We start from the raw sequence: 18,873 nt of genomic DNA, 5'->3' as shown, positions 1-18,873 counted from the left end.
GAGCATAAGGGTGAGTCTTTAGAAAGGTATGTTCAGACAGAACTAAAGACTTTGGAATAGACTTGTCAAAATTCCATCACTTCGAAGGTCTGCACCAGCCGGGAATCGAACCCGGGTCACAAGAATGGGAATCTTGTATGATACCACTACACTAGTGGTGCCCGTCAAGGTTTTACAGAATATTCTTTTACGGGCAATGTATAGGGTGCTTTTCCCAAGTGATAGATCAGAAAAGTTGTTTCCTAGTAAATGAACACAATCATACTTTTTTCAATGCCTCTTCAGTCGGTAATAGTGAAAGGTGTGGTAGATTTCTGCAGTTAGTCTATACTTGCTGTGACATTTACGGTTTGCACCGCAATGGAGTCTGACATCAGACAGGGTTTTTTCATTCATAGAGCATAAGGATGAGTCTTTAGAAAGGTATGTTCAGACAGAACTAAAGACTTTGGACTAAAGACTTACAGTCTTGTCGAAATTCCGGCAAATCAAAGGCCTGCACCAGCCGGGAATCGAACCCGGGTCACAAGAATGGGAATCTTGTATGATATCACTACACTACTGGTGCCTGTCTTTGTTCTGCAGGATATGCTTTTACAAACAATCTATAGTTTGCTTCTCCCAAGTGGTAGAGCAGAAAAATTGTTTCCTAGTACATGAAGCCAATCTAATTTTTTTCAATGCCTCTTCAGTTGGTAACAGTGAAAGGTGTGGTAGATTTCTGCCGCAAGACTTTACTTGCTGTTACATTTACGGTTTAGACCCCAATGGAGTCTGCCAAGAGAGACGTTTTTTTTGTTCATTCATAGAGCATAAGGGTGAGTCTTTAGAAAGGTATGTTCAGACAGAACTAGAGACTTTGGTACAGTCTTGTCGAAATTCCGGCAAATCAAAGGCCTGCACCAGCCGGGAATCGAATCCGGGTCACAAGAATGGGAATCTTGTATGATACCACTACACTACTGGTGCCTGTCTTTGTTCTGCAGGATATGCTTTTACAAACAATCTATAGTTTGCTTCTCCCAAGTGGTAGAGCAGAAAAAGTTGTTTCCTAGTACATGAAGCCAATCTCACTTTTTTCAATGCCTCTTCAGTCGGTAACAGTGAAAGGTGTGGTAGATTTCTGCCGCAAGACTTCACTTGCTGTTACATTTACGGTTTAGACCCCAATGGAGTCTGCCAAGAGACACGTTTTTTGTTCATTCATAGAGCATAAGGGTGAGTCTTTAGAAAGGTATGTTCAGACAGAACTAAAGACTTTGGAATAGACTTGTCGAAATTCCATCACTTCGAAGGTCTGCACCAGCCGGGAATCGAACCCGGGTCACAAGTATGGGCATCTTGTATGATACCACTACACTACTGGTGCCTGTCTTTGTTCTGCAGGATATGCTTTTACAAACAATCTATAGTTTGCTTCTCCCAAGTGGTAGAGCAGAAAAATTGTTTCCTAGTACATGAAGCCAATCTCACTTTTTTCAATGCCTCTTCAGTCGGTAACAGTGAAAAGTGTGGTAGATTTCTGCCGCAAGACTTTACTTGCTGTTACATTTACGGTTTAGACCCCAATGGAGTCTGCCAAGAGACACGTTTTTTTTGTTCATTCATAGAGCATAAGGGTGAGTCTTTAGAAAGGTATGTTCAGACAGAACTAAAGACCTTGGAATAGACTTGTCAAAATTCCATCACTTCGAAGGTCTGCACCAGACGGGAATCGAACCCGGGTCACAAGAATGGGAATCTTGTATGATACCACTACACTAGTGGTGCCCGACAAGGTTTTACAGAATATTCTTTTACGGGCAATGTATAGGGTGCTTTTCCCAAGTGATAGAGCAGAAAAGTTGTTTCCTAGTAAATGAAGACAATCATACTTTTTTCGATGCCTCTTCAGTCGGTAACAGTGAAAGGTGTGGTAGATTTCTGCAGTTAGTCTATACTTGCTGTGACATTTACGGTTTGCACCGCAATGGAGTCTGACATCAGACAGAGTTTTTTCATTCATAGAGCATAAGGATGAGTCTTTAGAAAGGTATGTTCAGACAGAACTAAAGACTTTGGAATAGACTTGTCGAAATTCCTTCACTTCGAAGGTCTGCAACAGCCGGGAATCGAACCCGGGTCACAAGAATGGGAATCTTGTATGATACCACTACACTACTGGTGCCTGTCTTTGTTCTGCAGGATATGCTCTTACAAACAATCTATAGTTTGCTTCTCCCAAGTGGTAGAGCAGAAAAATTGTTTCCTAGTACATGAAGCCAATCTCACTTTTTTCAATGCCTCTTCAGTCGGTAACAGTGAAAAGTGTGGTAGATTTCTGCCGCAAGACTTTACTTGCTGTTACATTTACGGTTTAGACCCCAATGGAGTCTGCCAAGAGACACGTTTTTTTTGTTCATTCATAGAGCATAAGGGTGAGTCTTTAGAAAGGTATGTTCAGACAGAACTAAAGACTTTGGAATAGACTTGTCAAAATTCCATCACTTCGAAGGTCTGCACCAGCCGGGAATCGAACCCGGGTCACAAGAATGGGAATCTTGTATGATACCACTACACTAGTGGTGCCCGTCAAGGTTTTACAGAATATTCTTTTACGGGCAATGTATAGGGTGCTTTTCCCAAGTGATAGATCAGAAAAGTTGTTTCCTAGTAAATGAACACAATCATACTTTTTTCAATGCCTCTTCAGTCGGTAATAGTGAAAGGTGTGGTAGATTTCTGCAGTTAGTCTATACTTGCTGTGACATTTACGGTTTGCACCGCAATGGAGTCTGACATCAGACAGGGTTTTTTCATTCATAGAGCATAAGGATGAGTCTTTAGAAAGGTATGTTCAGACAGAACTAAAGACTTTCAGTCTTGTCGAAATTCCGGCAAATCAAAGGCCTGCACCAGCCGGGAATCGAACCCGGGTCACAAGAATGGGAATCTTGTATGATACCACTACACTACTGGTGCCTGTCTTTGTTCTGCAGGATATGCTTTTACAAACAATCTATAGTTTGCTTCTCCCAAGTGGTAGAGCAGAAAAAGTTGTTTCCTAGTACATGAAGCCAATCTCACTTTTTTCAATGCCTCTTTAGTCGGTAACAGTGAAAGGTGTGGTAGATTTCTGCCGCAAGACTTTACTTGCTGTTACATTTACGGTTTAGAGCCCAATGGAGTCTGCCAAGAGACACGTTTTTTGTTCATTCATAGAGCATAAGGGTGAGTCTTTAGAAAGGTATGTTCAGACAGAACTAAAGACTTTGGAATAGACTTGTCGAAATTCCATCACTTCGAAGGTCTGCACCAGCCGGGAATCGAACCCGGGTCACAAGAATGGGAATCTTGTATGATATCACTACACTACTGGTGCCTGTCTTTGTTCTGCAGGATATGCTTTTACAAACAATCTATAGTTTGCTTCTCCCAAGTGGTAGAGCAGAAAAATTGTTTCCTAGTACATGAAGCCAATCTAATTTTTTTCAATGCCTCTTCAGTTGGTAACAGTGAAAGGTGTGGTAGATTTCTGCCGCAAGACTTTACTTGCTGTTACATTTACGGTTTAGACCCCAATGGAGTCTGCCAAGAGAGACGTTTTTTTTGTTCATTCATAGAGCATAAGGGTGAGTCTTTAGAAAGGTATTGTAACAATCTGCAAGGTTGTCTCAAGATGGTCTTTAATGGTTACGCACCAAAAACACGAACGTCATAACACAGGCAACACAAAGAAAGACCATACCAACTAACACATACACAACAAGGCAAACGCCACTACTCCTACTACAACCAACATCAACATTGTACACACACACGCACAGCATTATGGGAGTACAGTCATACAGCTAGGCTCAGATCATTACACAGCCCCCCGAGACTTAGTCCATGTCCCCTTGACTCAAGTCTTACCCTAGGTCAGTCCATGAGCCTGGCTGGGACGCGACGCTGGCGTTGTGGGCGCCCCGCTGTCGCGGCGGTGACTTCCGATGAAGGCTGCACGGTGATCGGTGTTAGAGCCACAGCTCCATTGTCACCACGTTCCACAGAGTCAGTGTCAAAGTCTCCACGACCCTCAGCTGAGGCCAGGGGTCGATACGGGGCCAGTCGATCACGGTGGAGAGCCACAACTCTCCGACGCTTAATCAGTCTCACACGATAGACCACATCAGACAGCTTCTCTAAGACATCGCACGGCCCGACCCACTGGCTAGTGAGTTTCGGAGAAATGCCTTTCTTTCTCTCCGGGCAGTACACCCACACTTTATCGCCGGTCTGGAACTCCTGGCCGCGACAGCGCGTATCGTAAGCTCGCTTTTGACGCATTCCAGCTTCACTCATAGCCTGCCGGGCCAACTCATGTACTCCTTTGAGTCTCTCGCGTAGCTGCTTGTAGTATTCCAGCCCTGGCTTACCTCCAATCTCCGCCTCCGGAGGCGGACCGAACACCAAGTCCACCGGCGTGCGTAGCTCTCGCCCGAACATCAGAGCTGCCGGTGTGCATTTCGTTGACTCTTGCACCGCTGTGCGATATGCCCAGAGCACCAGGGGCAAGTGTAAGTCCCAGTCCTTTTGTCGGCGGTCGGCCAATATGGCCAGCTGCACTGCTAGCGTCCGGTTAAACCGTTCGACCAGCCCGTCGCTTTGTGGATGCAGAGGTGTCGTTCTCGTTTTCCGGATGCCCATGCGCTGGCAAACCTCAGCAAACACCTCCGCCTCGAAATTCCGCCCTTGGTCGCTGTGGAGCTCTTCCGGTGCCCCGAAACGGCAGAACATCTCAGTGACCAGTTTGTCCGCTGTCGTGTGGGCGCTCTGATCTGGCACTGCATACGCCTCCGGCCACTTAGTGAAATAGTCCATAGCCACGAGCACGTAGCGATTTCCCCGCTCTGTGACTGGCAGTGGGCCCATGATATCGACGGCTACCCGCTCCATGGGAGCCCCGACTGCGTATTGCTGCAGCGGAGCGTGCGAGCGTCGCGTGGGGCCCTTCTTCGCTGTGCAGGCGTCACAGCAGTGAACATGCAGTTCAACGTCCAGCCTGCATCCCGGCCAATAGAAGTGGCTTCTCAGCCGACGAAGAGTTTTTGCGATGCCGAAATGAGCCGCCCCCACAGCCCCATGTACCTGTTCCAGTACACGGGCTCGTAATCCAGCAGGAACCAGCAACTGGAAAATGTCAGATTGTCGATCGGGGGCTCGCCAGTGTCTATACAACAGTCCTTGACGTGCTACTATTCCCGGCCACTGTGAATAAATCGCTTTGGTCTCTGGGTCGAGTGCTGATACGTCAGTCCATGGCGGTCGCTGACCGGCTTCGATCCATGACCACACTCGGCCAAGCGTGGCGTCCTCCGATTGCGCCTTCCGGATCTCCTCCCTCGACATCACGTCCACCGGCGACTGCGCGTCCATGGCCTCAGCTGCCGCTCTGCAGTGCTGTGTTGTGGCGTTGGGCTGCGGTGCGTTGTGTCTCTCGCTGGCGTGAAGCTGACGAGCGGTGGCTCTCTTGATGGCGCGGCGCTGGCGAGCGTTGAGTCTCTCGCTGGCGTGCTGTTGGCGAGCGTTGACCCTCTCGTTGGCGCGACGCTGGTGAACGTTGAAAACAGCGACTCTCTCTCTCTCTGCCAGCGGTGATGCAGCCTGTAGCCGACGAGCGGGCTCCGGTTGAGCTGCGGCCAGGCTCCTCTCCTCCCTCCGGTGGCAGTGTTGGCACTGGTCTGCTGCACACGGACGCCTGGACAGGGCGTCCGCGTTGCCGTGAAGACGACCCGCCCGGTGTCGAATCTCCATGTCGTAGTCCTGGAGCGCCTCCAGCCAGCGAGCCAGCTGGCCCTCCGGTTCTTTGAAGTTCAGCAGCCAGGTGAGTGACGCGTGGTCCGTTCTCAGCAGGAACCGTTTGCCGTAGAGGTAGGTTCGGAAATGGCGCACTGCCACCACCACAGCCAACAGTTCTCTGCGTGTCACGCAGTAATTCTTCTCCGCTCGGTCCAGTGAGCGGCTGAAGTATCCGACCACTTGCTCGCCCTGCTCGCCTGCTTGTGAGAGGACGGCGCCGACGCCCACGTCGCTGGCGTCGGTGTCCAGGATAAACGGCAGTCGAGGGTCAGGGAAGGCGAGCACTGGGGCCTCGCATAGCGCCCTCCGCAGCCGCCGGAATGCCGCGTCGCACTCTCGTGTCCACTCGAAGAGCTGGCCTTTGTGCGTCAATCGATGCAGCGGGCTGGCGACTGTAGCAAAGTCCCGAATGAAACGCCGGTAATATGACGCCAGGCCCAGGAAGCTCCGTAGCTCAGCACCGTCGCGTGGAACAGGCCAACGCCTCACCGTCTCCACCTTAGCTGGGTCGGTGGCCACTCCGGCGGCCCCCACGACATGGCCCAGGAACCCGGTTTGCCTTCGGAACAGGTGGCACTTTTTCGGGTGCAGTTTGAGCCCAGCACCTCGTATTGCGTCGAACACCTTTTCCAGATGTCCTATGGCACCGGTGAAGTCCGTTGCATGACACAGGATGTCGTCCAGGTAAACCACGCAGCATGTTCGTGGAATGCCCGCCAGGACACGCTCCATCAGTCGCTCGAAGTTCGCTGGCCCGTTGCATAGGCCGAACGGAAGTACCCGGAACTGCCACAGCCCTTGCCCGATGGTGAACGCCGTCTTCGGGCGAGCTTCCGGGGCTAGCTCAATCTGCCAGTAGCCACTGCGTAAGTCCAGCGAGCTAAACCAGCAGGAGCCGGCAATGCTGTCCAGCGCATCGTCAATGCGGGGGAGCGGGTAGGAGTCTTTCCGGGTTACCTGGTTGAGGCGCCTGTAGTCAACACAGAACCGCCACGAGCCGTCCTTCTTCCGGACGAGTACAGCCGGCGCAGCCCAGGGACTACTGCTTGGCTCTATCACTCCTGCCGCGGCCATTTCCTTGATCTTTTCTTCAGCTGCTTGTCGTTTGGCGAACGGTAAGCGATGAGGCTGAAGTCGGATGGGCCGAGCATTTCCGGTGTCGATATCGTGTTGGACCAGGCTCGTTCGGGTGCAGTCCTCGTCTCTTGCAGCGAAGATATCGGTGTACGCTGCTAGTAGTCTCCGCACCTGGCTACCCTGTGCTTCACTCAGCCCCTCACAGCTACGAGTGCAGAGTTCATTTACGGCTTGCCTTGTCTCTAAAGAGGGCCGCGCTCTCTGAGCGGAGAGTGGTGTTTGCTCAACCCACTCTCTTGGCTTCTCCCTGGTGGGCATAAGCTGAGGAGTGGCGGCCTCAGCGAGCGGACCTGGATGAGGCCTGTTGTTTTCGCGGGCTTGTGTGGGGAGGGGCGGAGACTCAGCAAGCGGACCTGGATGAGACCTGTTGTTTTCGCGGGCTTGAGTTTCGCGGGCTTGTGTGGGGAGGGGCGGAGTCCGGGATGACGAGTACTCTTTGCGAGTTCGCTTCCTGCGGACTTGTGTGGAGCGAGTTGGAGAGTTCTTCGTCGCGCCAGCTCTCCGCACTTCATGCTCTGTTTTCCCTGCCGTGTGCAACACTACGCTGCTCGTCCCCAAGTGTAGTGTGAACCGGGAAATGTCCACCACAGCCCCCCATTTCTCTAGCACGTCCAGGCCGAGAATGCAATCATCCTGAATGCTAGCCAACCAAAGCCGGCGGCTTGCCGTCTCACCGTTGATGCACACGCACACCAACTTTTGTCCATACAGTTCCGCTCGCTCTCCGGTAACTGTCGTGATGCGCGTTTTTGTCTTTTCCCAGCCTCTGGGTCTGGCTACCAGCGTGTCGGGTAAAAGACCGGGGCGCACAAGCGAGATGGTGGAGCCAGTATCGATCAAGGCGCGACACCGAGTCCCATCCAGCGTGCAGTCCACATACAGTCCTCTGGTTTGGCCGAGCCGGCCCAGCCGTATGCAATCCATAGCCCCTCCCGCCGTGCCACCTTCTTCTAGTAACTGCTGGGGTGCGAGCTTGAGGGGTGCCGGGGCTGGGCAGTACCACGCGATGTGCCCCAGCTCGCCACACCGGTGGCCTCCGTCTCCGCTGGCCGGCCTCTTCCACTCGCGTGGGCGCCGTTGTGGTGGCTGTGCCGTGGTCTGCCGCGTCACCTCCAGTTCCTCCCCGTCTTCCTCCATCGATATCTGGCGTGCGCAATGCCGCGACTCTGTTGTGCGGAAGATGTTTTCCACCCGTTCGGCTTCCGCGAGTGCCACGGACAGCGAGCTGGGGGCACTCAGGCGAAGGTGTTCTTTTAGCCGCTCTGGGTGGATGCCTCGCACGAACGCTTCCAGTGCCATCTCTTCATGTAGACCCTGGCTGTACGTTGGGTAGCCCCGCCGGGCATACAGCTGCAGGTCAGCCGCGAACTTGCCCAGTCTCTCGTCTTTGTGTCGCCGTCTGGAAGCGAGTTGTTCTTTGGCATCGCTGATGAAGATTCTCTGGCCGAATCGTCGTTGCAGAGCTGCTTCGATTGCAGTCCAGCTTACTTGCTCCGCCGGTGGCAGGTCTTCTAATACCTGTAGCGCTTCCCCCTCCAGGGCCAACGCCACCTGTACGCCCGTTCTCTCCGCCGACCAGCCATTCAGCTCGGCTGCCAGCCGGACCTGTACCAGGTATGTCGCCAGCGGCCTTTCGCCATTGTAGTGGGGCAACTTTACGCTGGGGCGCCCTTCTACCGCCGCCGTCGCACCGAGGACCGGCCGGTTTCCATCGCTCCCGTGTGGAGCGGATTCAAGTGGCGGGATGCTGTCATCAGCCCGGTTCGTTTCCTCCTGTGGCCGGGGGCGGGTCTCTTCATCATGGTCACGCTGCAGGCTGGCTCCGTCTGCTTGGCTCAGCAGGTGGCCATGGGCGAGCGTGCTGTCGAAGAGCCGTCTTGGCAGGAAACTCCTCATCGCCAGGTAATCCGTTGCAGCTTTCTCCTCCCGTCCAGTAGGGGTCGTCATCCCACTTCTGACACCAATGTAACAATCTGCAAGGTTGTCTCAAGATGGTCTTTAATGGTTACGCACCAAAAACACGAACGTCATAACACAGGCAACACAAAGAAAGACCATACCAACTAACACATACACAACAAGGCAAACGCCACTACTCCTACTACAACCAACATCAACATTGTACACACACACGCACAGCATTATGGGAGTACAGTCATACAGCTAGGCTCAGATCATTACAGTATGTTCAGACAGAACTAGAGACTTTGGTACAGTCTTGTCGAAATTCCGGCAAATCAAAGGCCTGCACCAGCCGGGAATCGAATCCGGGTCACAAGAATGGGAATCTTGTATGATACCACTACACTACTGGTGCCTGTCTTTGTTCTGCAGGATATGCTTTTACAAACAATCTATAGTTTGCTTCTCCCAAGTGGTAGAGCAGAAAAAGTTGTTTCCTAGTACATGAAGCCAATCTCACTTTTTTCAATGCCTCTTCAGTCGGTAACAGTGAAAGGTGTGGTAGATTTCTGCCGCAAGACTTTACTTGCTGTTACATTTACGGTTTAGACCCCAATGGAGTCTGCCAAGAGACACGTTTTTTGTTCATTCATAGAGCATAAGGGTGAGTCTTTAGAAAGGTATGTTCAGACAGAACTAAAGACTTTGGAATAGTCTTGTCGAAATTCCATCACTTCGAAGGTCTGCACCAGCCGGGAATCGAACCCGGGTCACAAGTATGGGCATCTTGTATGATACCACTACACTACTGGTGCCTGTCTTTGTTCTGCAGGATATGCTTTTACAAACAATCTATAGTTTGCTTCTCCCAAGTGGTAGAGCAGAAAAATTGTTTCCTAGTACATGAAGCCAATCTCACTTTTTTCAATGCCTCTTCTGTCGGTAACAGTGAAAAGTGTGGTAGATTTCTGCCGCAAGACTTTACTTGCTGTTACATTTACGGTTTAGACCCCAATGGAGTCTGCCAAGAGACACGTTTTTTTTGTTCATTCATAGAGCATAAGGGTGAGTCTTTAGAAAGGTATGTTCAGACAGAACTAAAGACCTTGGAATAGACTTGTCAAAATTCCATCACTTCGAAGGTCTGCACCAGACGGGAATCGAACCCGGGTCACAAGAATGGGAATCTTGTATGATACCACTACACTAGTGGTGCCCGACAAGGTTTTACAGAATATTCTTTTACGGGCAATGTATAGGGTGCTTTTCCCAAGTGATAGAGCAGAAAAGTTGTTTCCTAGTAAATGAAGACAATCATACTTTTTTCGATGCCTCTTCAGTCGGTAACAGTGAAAGGTGTGGTAGATTTCTGCAGTTAGTCTATACTTGCTGTGACATTTACGGTTTGCACCGCAATGGAGTCTGACATCAGACAGAGTTTTTTCATTCATAGAGCATAAGGATGAGTCTTTAGAAAGGTATGTTCAGACAGAACTAAAGACTTTGGAATAGACTTGTCGAAATTCCATCACTTCGAAGGTCTGCAACAGCCGGGAATCGAACCCGGGTCACAAGAATGGGAATCTTGTATGATACCACTACACTACTGGTGCCTGTCTTTGTTCTGCAGGATATGCTCTTACAAACAATCTATAGTTTGCTTCTCCCAAGTGGTAGAGCAGAAAAATTGTTTCCTAGTACATGAAGCCAATCTCACTTTTTTCAATGCCTCTTCAGTCGGTAACAGTGAAAAGTGTGGTAGATTTCTGCCGCAAGACTTTACTTGCTGTTACATTTACGGTTTAGACCCCAATGGAGTCTGCCAAGAGACACGTTTTTTTTGTTCATTCATAGAGCATAAGGGTGAGTCTTTAGAAAGGTATGTTCAGACAGAACTAAAGACTTTGGAATAGACTTGTCAAAATTCCATCACTTCGAAGGTCTGCACCAGCCGGGAATCGAACCCGGGTCACAAGAATGGGAATCTTGTATGATACCACTACACTAGTGGTGCCCGTCAAGGTTTTACAGAATATTCTTTTACGGGCAATGTATAGGGTGCTTTTCCCAAGTGATAGATCAGAAAAGTTGTTTCCTAGTAAATGAACACAATCATACTTTTTTCAATGCCTCTTCAGTCGGTAATAGTGAAAGGTGTGGTAGATTTCTGCAGTTAGTCTATACTTGCTGTGACATTTACGGTTTGCACCGCAATGGAGTCTGACATCAGACAGGGTTTTTTCATTCATAGAGCATAAGGATGAGTCTTTAGAAAGGTATGTTCAGACAGAACTAAAGACTTTCAGTCTTGTCGAAATTCCGGCAAATCAAAGGCCTGCACCAGCCGGGAATCGAACCCGGGTCACAAGAATGGGAATCTTGTATGATACCACTACACTACTGGTGCCTGTCTTTGTTCTGCAGGATATGCTTTTACAAACAATCTATAGTTTGCTTCTCCCAAGTGGTAGAGCAGAAAAAGTTGTTTCCTAGTACATGAAGCCAATCTCACTTTTTTCAATGCCTCTTCAGTCGGTAACAGTGAAAGGTGTGGTAGATTTCTGCCGCAAGACTTTACTTGCTGTTACATTTACGGTTTAGAGCCCAATGGAGTCTGCCAAGAGACACGTTTTTTGTTCATTCATAGAGCATAAGGGTGAGTCTTTAGAAAGGTATGTTCAGACAGAACTAAAGACTTTGGAATAGACTTGTCGAAATTCCATCACTTCGAAGGTCTGCACCAGCCGGGAATCGAACCCGGGTCACAAGAATGGGAATCTTGTATGATACCACTACACTACTGGTGCCTGTCTTTGTTCTGCAGGATATGCTCTTACAAACAATCTATAGTTTGCTTCTCCCAAGTGGTAGAGCAGAAAAATTGTTTCCTAGTACATGAAGCCAATCTCACTTTTTTCAATGCCTCTTCAGTCGGTAACAGTGAAAAGTGTGGTAGATTTCTGCCGCAAGACTTTACTTGCTGTGACATTTACGGTTTAGACCCCAATGGAGTCTGCCAAGAGACACGTTTTTTTTGTTCATTCATAGAGCATAAGGGTGAGTCTTTAGAAAGGTATGTTCAGACAGAACTAAAGACTTTGGAATAGACTTGTCAAAATTCCATCACTTCGAAGGTCTGCACCAGCCGGGAATCGAACCCGGGTCACAAGAATGGGAATCTTGTATGATACCACTACACTAGTGGTGCCCGTCAAGGTTTTACAGAATATTCTTTTACGGGCAATGTATAGGGTGCTTTTCCCAAGTGATAGATCAGAAAAGTTGTTTCCTAGTAAATGAACACAATCATACTTTTTTCAATGCCTCTTCAGTCGGTAATAGTGAAAGGTGTGGTAGATTTCTGCAGTTAGTCTATACTTGCTGTGACATTTACGGTTTGCACCGCAATGGAGTCTGACATCAGACAGGGTTTTTTCATTCATAGAGCATAAGGATGAGTCTTTAGAAAGGTATGTTCAGACAGAACTAAAGACTTTCAGTCTTGTCGAAATTCCGGCAAATCAAATGCCTGCACCAGCCGGGAATCGAACCCGGGTCACAAGAATGGGAATCTTGTATGATACCACTACACTACTGGTGCCTGTCTTTGTTCTGCAGGATATGCTTTTACAAACAATCTATAGTTTGCTTCTCCCAAGTGGTAGAGCAGAAAAAGTTGTTTCCTAGTACATGAAGCCAATCTCACTTTTTTCAATGCCTCTTTAGTCGGTAACAGTGAAAGGTGTGGTAGATTTCTGCCGCAAGACTTTACTTGCTGTTACATTTACGGTTTAGAGCCCAATGGAGTCTGCCAAGAGACACGTTTTTTGTTCATTCATAGAGCATAAGGGTGAGTCTTTAGAAAGGTATGTTCAGACAGAACTAGAGACTTTGGTACAGTCTTGTCGAAATTCCGGCAAATCAAAGGCCTGCACCAGCCGGGAATCGAATCCGGGTCACAAGAATGGGAATCTTGTATGATACCACTACACTACTGGTGCCTGTCTTTGTTCTGCAGGATATGCTTTTACAAACAATCTATAGTTTGCTTCTCCCAAGTGGTAGAGCAGAAAAATTGTTTCCTAGTACATGAAGCCAATCTCACTTTTTTCAATGCCTCTTCTGTCGGTAACAGTGAAAAGTGTGGTAGATTTCTGCCGCAAGACTTTACTTGCTGTTACATTTACGGTTTAGACCCCAATGGAGTCTGCCAAGAGACACGTTTTTTTTGTTCATTCATAGAGCATAAGGGTGAGTCTTTAGAAAGGTATGTTCAGACAGAACTAAAGACCTTGGAATAGACTTGTCAAAATTCCATCACTTCGAAGGTCTGCACCAGACGGGAATCGAACCCGGGTCACAAGAATGGGAATCTTGTATGATACCACTACACTAGTGGTGCCCGACAAGGTTTTACAGAATATTCTTTTACGGGCAATGTATAGGGTGCTTTTCCCAAGTGATAGAGCAGAAAAGTTGTTTCCTAGTAAATGAAGACAATCATACTTTTTTCGATGCCTCTTCAGTCGGTAACAGTGAAAGGTGTGGTAGATTTCTGCAGTTAGTCTATACTTGCTGTGACATTTACGGTTTGCACCGCAATGGAGTCTGACATCAGACAGAGTTTTTTCATTCATAGAGCATAAGGATGAGTCTTTAGAAAGGTATGTTCAGACAGAACTAAAGACTTTGGAATAGACTTGTCGAAATTCCATCACTTCGAAGGTCTGCAACAGCCGGGAATCGAACCCGGGTCACAAGAATGGGAATCTTGTATGATACCACTACACTACTGGTGCCTGTCTTTGTTCTGCAGGATATGCTCTTACAAACAATCTATAGTTTGCTTCTCCCAAGTGGTAGAGCAGAAAAATTGTTTCCTAGTACATGAAGCCAATCTCACTTTTTTCAATGCCTCTTCAGTCGGTAACAGTGAAAAGTGTGGTAGATTTCTGCCGCAAGACTTTACTTGCTGTTACATTTACGGTTTAGACCCCAATGGAGTCTGCCAAGAGACACGTTTTTTTTGTTCATTCATAGAGCATAAGGGTGAGTCTTTAGAAAGGTATGTTCAGACAGAACTAAAGACTTTGGAATAGACTTGTCAAAATTCCATCACTTCGAAGGTCTGCACCAGCCGGGAATCGAACCCGGGTCACAAGAATGGGAATCTTGTATGATACCACTACACTAGTGGTGCCCGTCAAGGTTTTACAGAATATTCTTTTACGGGCAATGTATAGGGTGCTTTTCCCAAGTGATAGATCAGAAAAGTTGTTTCCTAGTAAATGAACACAATCATACTTTTTTCAATGCCTCTTCAGTCGGTAATAGTGAAAGGTGTGGTAGATTTCTGCAGTTAGTCTATACTTGCTGTGACATTTACGGTTTGCACCGCAATGGAGTCTGACATCAGACAGGGTTTTTTCATTCATAGAGCATAAGGATGAGTCTTTAGAAAGGTATGTTCAGACAGAACTAAAGACTTTCAGTCTTGTCGAAATTCCGGTAAATCAAAGGCCTGCACCAGCCGGGAATCGAACCCGGGTCACAAGAATGGGAATCTTGTATGATACCACTACACTACTGGTGCCTGTCTTTGTTCTGCAGGATATGCTTTTACAAACAATCTATAGTTTGCTTCTCCCAAGTGGTAGAGCAGAAAAAGTTGTTTCCTAGTACATGAAGCCAATCTCACTTTTTTCAATGCCTCTTCAGTCGGTAACAGTGAAAGGTGTGGTAGATTTCTGCCGCAAGACTTTACTTGCTGTTACATTTACGGTTTAGAGCCCAATGGAGTCTGCCAAGAGACACGTTTTTTGTTCATTCATAGAGCATAAGGGTGAGTCTTTAGAAAGGTATGTTCAGACAGAACTAAAGACTTTGGAATAGACTTGTCGAAATTCCATCACTTCGAAGGTCTGCACCAGCCGGGAATCGAACCCGGGTCACAAGAATGGGAATCTTGTATGATACCACTACACTACTGGTGCCTGTCTTTGTTCTGCAGGATATGCTCTTACAAACAATCTATAGTTTGCTTCTCCCAAGTGGTAGAGCAGAAAAATTGTTTCCTAGTACATGAAGCCAATCTCACTTTTTTCAATGCCTCTTCAGTCGGTAACAGTGAAAAGTGTGGTAGATTTCTGCCGCAAGACTTTACTTGCTGTTACATTTACGGTTTAGACCCCAATGGAGTCTGCCAAGAGACACGTTTTTTTTGTTCATTCATAGAGCATAAGGGTGAGTAGTCTTTAGAAAGGTATGTTCAGACAGAACTAAAGACTTTGGAATAGACTTGTCAAAATTCCATCACTTCGAAGGTCTGCACCAGCCGGGAATCGAACCCGGGTCACAAGAATGGGAATCTTGTATGATACCACTACACTAGTGGTGCCCGACAAGGTTTTACAGAATATTCTTTTACGGGCAATGTATAGGGTGCTTTTCCCAAGTGATAGAGCAGAAAAGTTGTTTCCTAGTAAATGAACACAATTATACTTTTTTCAATGCCTCTTCAGTCGGTAATAGTGAAAGGTGTGGTAGATTTCTGCAGTTAGTCTATACTTGCTGTGACATTTACGGTTTGCACCGCAATGGAGTCTGACATCAGACAGGGTTTTTTCATTCATAGAGCATAAGGATGAGTCTTTAGAAAGGTATGTTCAGACAGAACTAAAGACTTTCAGTCTTGTCGAAATTCCGGCAAATCAAAGGCCTGCACCAGCCGGGAATCGAACGCGGGTCACAAGAATGGGAATCTTGTATGATACCACTACACTACTGGTGCCTGTCTTTGTTCTGCAGGATATGCTTTTACAAACAATCTATAGTTTGCTTCTCCCAAGTGGTAGAGCAGAAAAAGTTGTTTCCTAGTACATGAAGCCAATCTCACTTTTTTCAATGCCTCTTCAGTCGGTAACAGTGAAAGGTGTGGTAGATTTCTGCCGCAAGACTTTACTTGCTGTTACATTTACGGTTTAGAGCCCAATGGAGTCTGCCAAGAGACACGTTTTTTGTTCATTCATAGAGCATAAGGGTGAGTCTTTAGAAAGGTATGTTCAGACAGAACTAAAGACTTTGGAATAGACTTGTCGAAATTCCATCACTTCGAAGGTCTGCACCAGCCGGGAATCGAACCCGGGTCACAAGAATGGGAATCTTGTATGATACCACTACACTACTGGTGCCTGTCTTTGTTCTGCAGGATATGCTCTTACAAACAATCTATAGTTTGCTTCTCCCAAGTGGTAGAGCAGAAAAATTGTTTCCTAGTACATGAAGCCAATCTCACTTTTTTCAATGCCTCTTCAGTCGGTAACAGTGAAAAGTGTGGTAGATTTCTGCCGCAAGACTTTACTTGCTGTGACATTTACGGTTTAGACCCCAATGGAGTCTGCCAAGAGACACGTTTTTTTTGTTCATTCATAGAGCATAAGGGTGAGTCTTTAGAAAGGTATGTTCAGACAGAACTAAAGACTTTGGAATAGACTTGTCGAAATTCCATCACTTCGAAGGTCTGCACCAGCCGGGAATCGAACCCGGGTCACAAGAATGGGAATCTTGTATGATACCACTACACTAGTGGTGCCCGTCAAGGTTTTACAGAATATTCTTTTACGGGCAATGTATAGGGTGCTTTTCCCAAGTGATAGATCAGAAAAGTTGTTTCCTAGTAAATGAACACAATCATACTTTTTTCAATGCCTCTTCAGTCGGTAATAGTGAAAGGTGTGGTAGATTTCTGCAGTTAGTCTATACTTGCTGTGACATTTACGGTTTGCACCGCAATGGAGTCTGACATCAGACAGGGTTTTTTCATTCATAGAGCATAAGGATGAGTCTTTAGAAAGGTATGTTCAGACAGAACTAAAGACTTTCAGTCTTGTCGAAATTCCGGCAAATCAAAGGCCTGCACCAGCCGGGAATCGAACCCGGGTCACAAGAATGGGAATCTTGTATGATACCACTACACTAATGGTGCCTGTCTTTGTTCTGCAGGATATGCTTTTACAAACAATCTATAGTTTGCTTCTCCCAAGTGGTAGAGCAGAAAAAGTTGTTTCCTAGTACATGAAGCCAATCTCACTTTTTTCAATGCCTCTTCAGTCGGTAACAGTGAAAGGTGTGGTAGATTTCTGCCGCAAGACTTTACTTGCTGTTACATTTACGGTTTAGACCCCAATGGAGTCTGCCAAGAGACACGTTTTTTGTTCATTAATAGAGCATAAGGGTGAGTCTTTAGAAAGGTATGTTCAGACAGAACTAAAGACTTTGGAATAGACTTGTCGAAATTCCATCACTTCGAAGGTCTGCACCAGCCGGGAATCGAACCCGGGTCACAAGTATGGGCATCTTGTATGACACCACTACACTACTGGTGCCTGTCTTTGTTCTGCAGGATATGCTTTTACAAACAATCTATAGTTTGCTTCTCCCAAGTGGTAGAGCAGAAAAATTGTTTCCTAGTACATGAAGCCAATCTCACTTTTTTCAATGCCTCTTCAGTCGGTAACAGTGAAAAGTGTGGTAGATTTCTGCCGCAAGACTTTACTTGCTGTTACATTTACGGTTTAGACCCCAATGGAGTCTGCCAAGAGACACGTTTTTTTTGTTCATTCATAGAGCATAAGGGTGAGTCTTTAGAAAGGTATGTTCAAACAGAACTAAAGACCTTGGAATAGACTTGTCAAAATTCCATCACTTCGAAGGTCTGCACCAGACGGGAATCGAACCCGGGTCACAAGAATGGGAATCTTGTATGATACCACTACACTAGTGGTGCCCGACAAGGTTTTACAGAATATTCTTTTACGGGCAATGTATAGGGTGCTTTTCCCAAGTGATAGAGCAGAAAAGTTGTTTCCTAGTAAATGAAGACAATCATACTTTTTTCGATGCCTCTTCAGTCGGTAACAGTGAAAGGTGTGGTAGATTTCTGCAGTTAGTCTATACTTGCTGTGACATTTACGGTTTGCACCGCAATGGAGTCTGACATCAGACAGAGTTTTTTCATTCATAGAGCATAAGGATGAGTCTTTAGAAAGGTATGTTCAGACAGAACTAAAGACTTTGGAATAGACTTGTCGAAATTCCATCACTTCGAAGGTCTGCAACAGCCGGGAATCGAACCCAGGTCACAAGAATGGGAATCTTGTATGATACCACTACACTAGTGGTGCCTGTCTTTGTTCTGCAGGATATGCTTTTACAAACAATCTATAGTTTGCTTCTCTCAAGTGGTAGAGCAGAAAAATTGTTTCCTAGTACATGAAGCCAATCTCACTTTTTTCAATGCCTCTTCAGTCGGTAACAGTGAAAAGTGTGGTAGATTTCTGCCGCAAGACTTTACTTGCTGTTACATTTACGGTTTAGACCCCAATGGAGTCTGCCAAGAGACACGTTTTTTTTGTTCATTCATAGAGCATAAGGGTGAGTCTTTAGAAAGGTATGTTCAGACAGAACTAAAGACTTTGGAATAGACTTGTCAAAATTCCATCACTTCGAAGGTCTGCACCAGCCGGGAATCGAACCCGGGTCACAAGAATGGGAATCTTGTATGATACCACTACACTAGTGGTGCCCGTCAAGGTTTTACAGAATATTCTTTTACGGGCAATGTATAGGGTGCTTTTCCCAAGTGATAGATCAGAAAAGTTGTTTCCTAGTAAATGAACACAATCATACTTTTTTCAATGCCTCTTCAGTCGGTAATAGTGAAAGGTGTGGTAGATTTCTGCAGTTAGTCTATACTTGCTGTGACATTTACGGTTTGCACCGCAATGGAGTCTGACATCAGACAGGGTTTTTTCATTCATAGAGCATAAGGATGAGTCTTTAGAAAGGTATGTTCAGACAGAACTAAAGACTTTCAGTCTTGTCGAAATTCCGGCAAATCAAAGGCCTGCACCAGCCGGGAATCGAACCCGGGTCACAAGAATGGGAATCTTGTATGATACCACTACACTACTGGTGCCTGTCTTTGTTCTGCAGGATATGCTTTTACAAACAATC

The 18,873-nt window shown here is 46.8% G+C and overlaps 33 non-coding genes across 33 annotated transcripts; all 33 read right to left on the bottom strand.

Annotated features, from left to right (window-relative positions):
• Positions 1 to 90: 90 nt before the first annotated feature.
• Positions 91 to 161, bottom strand: trnag-ccc (transfer RNA glycine (anticodon CCC)). The gene has a single exon. It is a non-coding gene; the product is annotated as a tRNA-Gly (tRNA).
• A 336-nt stretch (positions 162 to 497) lies between these two features.
• On the bottom strand, positions 498 to 568 carry trnag-ccc (transfer RNA glycine (anticodon CCC)). The gene has a single exon. It is a non-coding gene; the product is annotated as a tRNA-Gly (tRNA).
• Positions 569 to 898: 330 nt separating this feature from the next.
• Positions 899 to 969, bottom strand: trnag-ccc (transfer RNA glycine (anticodon CCC)). The gene has a single exon. It is a non-coding gene; the product is annotated as a tRNA-Gly (tRNA).
• Positions 970 to 1,298: 329 nt separating this feature from the next.
• On the bottom strand, positions 1,299 to 1,369 carry trnag-ccc (transfer RNA glycine (anticodon CCC)). Its single transcript has one exon. It is a non-coding gene; the product is annotated as a tRNA-Gly (tRNA).
• A 330-nt stretch (positions 1,370 to 1,699) lies between these two features.
• On the bottom strand, positions 1,700 to 1,770 carry trnag-ccc (transfer RNA glycine (anticodon CCC)). Its single transcript has one exon. It is a non-coding gene; the product is annotated as a tRNA-Gly (tRNA).
• Positions 1,771 to 2,096: 326 nt separating this feature from the next.
• On the bottom strand, positions 2,097 to 2,167 carry trnag-ccc (transfer RNA glycine (anticodon CCC)). The gene has a single exon. It is a non-coding gene; the product is annotated as a tRNA-Gly (tRNA).
• Positions 2,168 to 2,497: 330 nt separating this feature from the next.
• On the bottom strand, positions 2,498 to 2,568 carry trnag-ccc (transfer RNA glycine (anticodon CCC)). Its single transcript has one exon. It is a non-coding gene; the product is annotated as a tRNA-Gly (tRNA).
• Positions 2,569 to 2,890: 322 nt separating this feature from the next.
• trnag-ccc (transfer RNA glycine (anticodon CCC)) lies at positions 2,891 to 2,961 on the bottom strand. Its single transcript has one exon. It is a non-coding gene; the product is annotated as a tRNA-Gly (tRNA).
• A 329-nt stretch (positions 2,962 to 3,290) lies between these two features.
• On the bottom strand, positions 3,291 to 3,361 carry trnag-ccc (transfer RNA glycine (anticodon CCC)). Its single transcript has one exon. It is a non-coding gene; the product is annotated as a tRNA-Gly (tRNA).
• Positions 3,362 to 9,203: 5,842 nt separating this feature from the next.
• trnag-ccc (transfer RNA glycine (anticodon CCC)) lies at positions 9,204 to 9,274 on the bottom strand. The gene has a single exon. It is a non-coding gene; the product is annotated as a tRNA-Gly (tRNA).
• A 329-nt stretch (positions 9,275 to 9,603) lies between these two features.
• trnag-ccc (transfer RNA glycine (anticodon CCC)) lies at positions 9,604 to 9,674 on the bottom strand. Its single transcript has one exon. It is a non-coding gene; the product is annotated as a tRNA-Gly (tRNA).
• Positions 9,675 to 10,004: 330 nt separating this feature from the next.
• Positions 10,005 to 10,075, bottom strand: trnag-ccc (transfer RNA glycine (anticodon CCC)). Its single transcript has one exon. It is a non-coding gene; the product is annotated as a tRNA-Gly (tRNA).
• Positions 10,076 to 10,401: 326 nt separating this feature from the next.
• On the bottom strand, positions 10,402 to 10,472 carry trnag-ccc (transfer RNA glycine (anticodon CCC)). Its single transcript has one exon. It is a non-coding gene; the product is annotated as a tRNA-Gly (tRNA).
• Positions 10,473 to 10,802: 330 nt separating this feature from the next.
• Positions 10,803 to 10,873, bottom strand: trnag-ccc (transfer RNA glycine (anticodon CCC)). Its single transcript has one exon. It is a non-coding gene; the product is annotated as a tRNA-Gly (tRNA).
• A 322-nt stretch (positions 10,874 to 11,195) lies between these two features.
• Positions 11,196 to 11,266, bottom strand: trnag-ccc (transfer RNA glycine (anticodon CCC)). Its single transcript has one exon. It is a non-coding gene; the product is annotated as a tRNA-Gly (tRNA).
• Positions 11,267 to 11,595: 329 nt separating this feature from the next.
• On the bottom strand, positions 11,596 to 11,666 carry trnag-ccc (transfer RNA glycine (anticodon CCC)). The gene has a single exon. It is a non-coding gene; the product is annotated as a tRNA-Gly (tRNA).
• Positions 11,667 to 11,996: 330 nt separating this feature from the next.
• Positions 11,997 to 12,067, bottom strand: trnag-ccc (transfer RNA glycine (anticodon CCC)). Its single transcript has one exon. It is a non-coding gene; the product is annotated as a tRNA-Gly (tRNA).
• A 322-nt stretch (positions 12,068 to 12,389) lies between these two features.
• On the bottom strand, positions 12,390 to 12,460 carry trnag-ccc (transfer RNA glycine (anticodon CCC)). The gene has a single exon. It is a non-coding gene; the product is annotated as a tRNA-Gly (tRNA).
• Positions 12,461 to 12,789: 329 nt separating this feature from the next.
• trnag-ccc (transfer RNA glycine (anticodon CCC)) lies at positions 12,790 to 12,860 on the bottom strand. Its single transcript has one exon. It is a non-coding gene; the product is annotated as a tRNA-Gly (tRNA).
• Positions 12,861 to 13,190: 330 nt separating this feature from the next.
• Positions 13,191 to 13,261, bottom strand: trnag-ccc (transfer RNA glycine (anticodon CCC)). The gene has a single exon. It is a non-coding gene; the product is annotated as a tRNA-Gly (tRNA).
• A 326-nt stretch (positions 13,262 to 13,587) lies between these two features.
• On the bottom strand, positions 13,588 to 13,658 carry trnag-ccc (transfer RNA glycine (anticodon CCC)). Its single transcript has one exon. It is a non-coding gene; the product is annotated as a tRNA-Gly (tRNA).
• Positions 13,659 to 13,988: 330 nt separating this feature from the next.
• trnag-ccc (transfer RNA glycine (anticodon CCC)) lies at positions 13,989 to 14,059 on the bottom strand. The gene has a single exon. It is a non-coding gene; the product is annotated as a tRNA-Gly (tRNA).
• A 322-nt stretch (positions 14,060 to 14,381) lies between these two features.
• Positions 14,382 to 14,452, bottom strand: trnag-ccc (transfer RNA glycine (anticodon CCC)). The gene has a single exon. It is a non-coding gene; the product is annotated as a tRNA-Gly (tRNA).
• A 329-nt stretch (positions 14,453 to 14,781) lies between these two features.
• Positions 14,782 to 14,852, bottom strand: trnag-ccc (transfer RNA glycine (anticodon CCC)). The gene has a single exon. It is a non-coding gene; the product is annotated as a tRNA-Gly (tRNA).
• Positions 14,853 to 15,185: 333 nt separating this feature from the next.
• Positions 15,186 to 15,256, bottom strand: trnag-ccc (transfer RNA glycine (anticodon CCC)). Its single transcript has one exon. It is a non-coding gene; the product is annotated as a tRNA-Gly (tRNA).
• Positions 15,257 to 15,578: 322 nt separating this feature from the next.
• trnag-ccc (transfer RNA glycine (anticodon CCC)) lies at positions 15,579 to 15,649 on the bottom strand. The gene has a single exon. It is a non-coding gene; the product is annotated as a tRNA-Gly (tRNA).
• Positions 15,650 to 15,978: 329 nt separating this feature from the next.
• On the bottom strand, positions 15,979 to 16,049 carry trnag-ccc (transfer RNA glycine (anticodon CCC)). Its single transcript has one exon. It is a non-coding gene; the product is annotated as a tRNA-Gly (tRNA).
• Positions 16,050 to 16,379: 330 nt separating this feature from the next.
• On the bottom strand, positions 16,380 to 16,450 carry trnag-ccc (transfer RNA glycine (anticodon CCC)). The gene has a single exon. It is a non-coding gene; the product is annotated as a tRNA-Gly (tRNA).
• A 322-nt stretch (positions 16,451 to 16,772) lies between these two features.
• Positions 16,773 to 16,843, bottom strand: trnag-ccc (transfer RNA glycine (anticodon CCC)). Its single transcript has one exon. It is a non-coding gene; the product is annotated as a tRNA-Gly (tRNA).
• A 730-nt stretch (positions 16,844 to 17,573) lies between these two features.
• On the bottom strand, positions 17,574 to 17,644 carry trnag-ccc (transfer RNA glycine (anticodon CCC)). The gene has a single exon. It is a non-coding gene; the product is annotated as a tRNA-Gly (tRNA).
• A 326-nt stretch (positions 17,645 to 17,970) lies between these two features.
• Positions 17,971 to 18,041, bottom strand: trnag-ccc (transfer RNA glycine (anticodon CCC)). Its single transcript has one exon. It is a non-coding gene; the product is annotated as a tRNA-Gly (tRNA).
• Positions 18,042 to 18,371: 330 nt separating this feature from the next.
• On the bottom strand, positions 18,372 to 18,442 carry trnag-ccc (transfer RNA glycine (anticodon CCC)). Its single transcript has one exon. It is a non-coding gene; the product is annotated as a tRNA-Gly (tRNA).
• A 322-nt stretch (positions 18,443 to 18,764) lies between these two features.
• On the bottom strand, positions 18,765 to 18,835 carry trnag-ccc (transfer RNA glycine (anticodon CCC)). Its single transcript has one exon. It is a non-coding gene; the product is annotated as a tRNA-Gly (tRNA).
• Positions 18,836 to 18,873: the final 38 nt, after the last annotated feature.

This window comes from Alosa pseudoharengus, unplaced genomic scaffold, assembly GCF_046254945.1.
Source record: "Alosa pseudoharengus isolate Yale_2024_CS ecotype anadromous, Long Island Sound unplaced genomic scaffold, YU_APseudo_1.1 YU_APseudo_1.1_scf_12, whole genome shotgun sequence".
Lineage (NCBI taxonomy): Eukaryota > Metazoa > Chordata > Actinopteri > Clupeiformes > Clupeidae > Alosa > Alosa pseudoharengus.
This window is presented reverse-complemented; position numbering and strand designations above follow the sequence as displayed.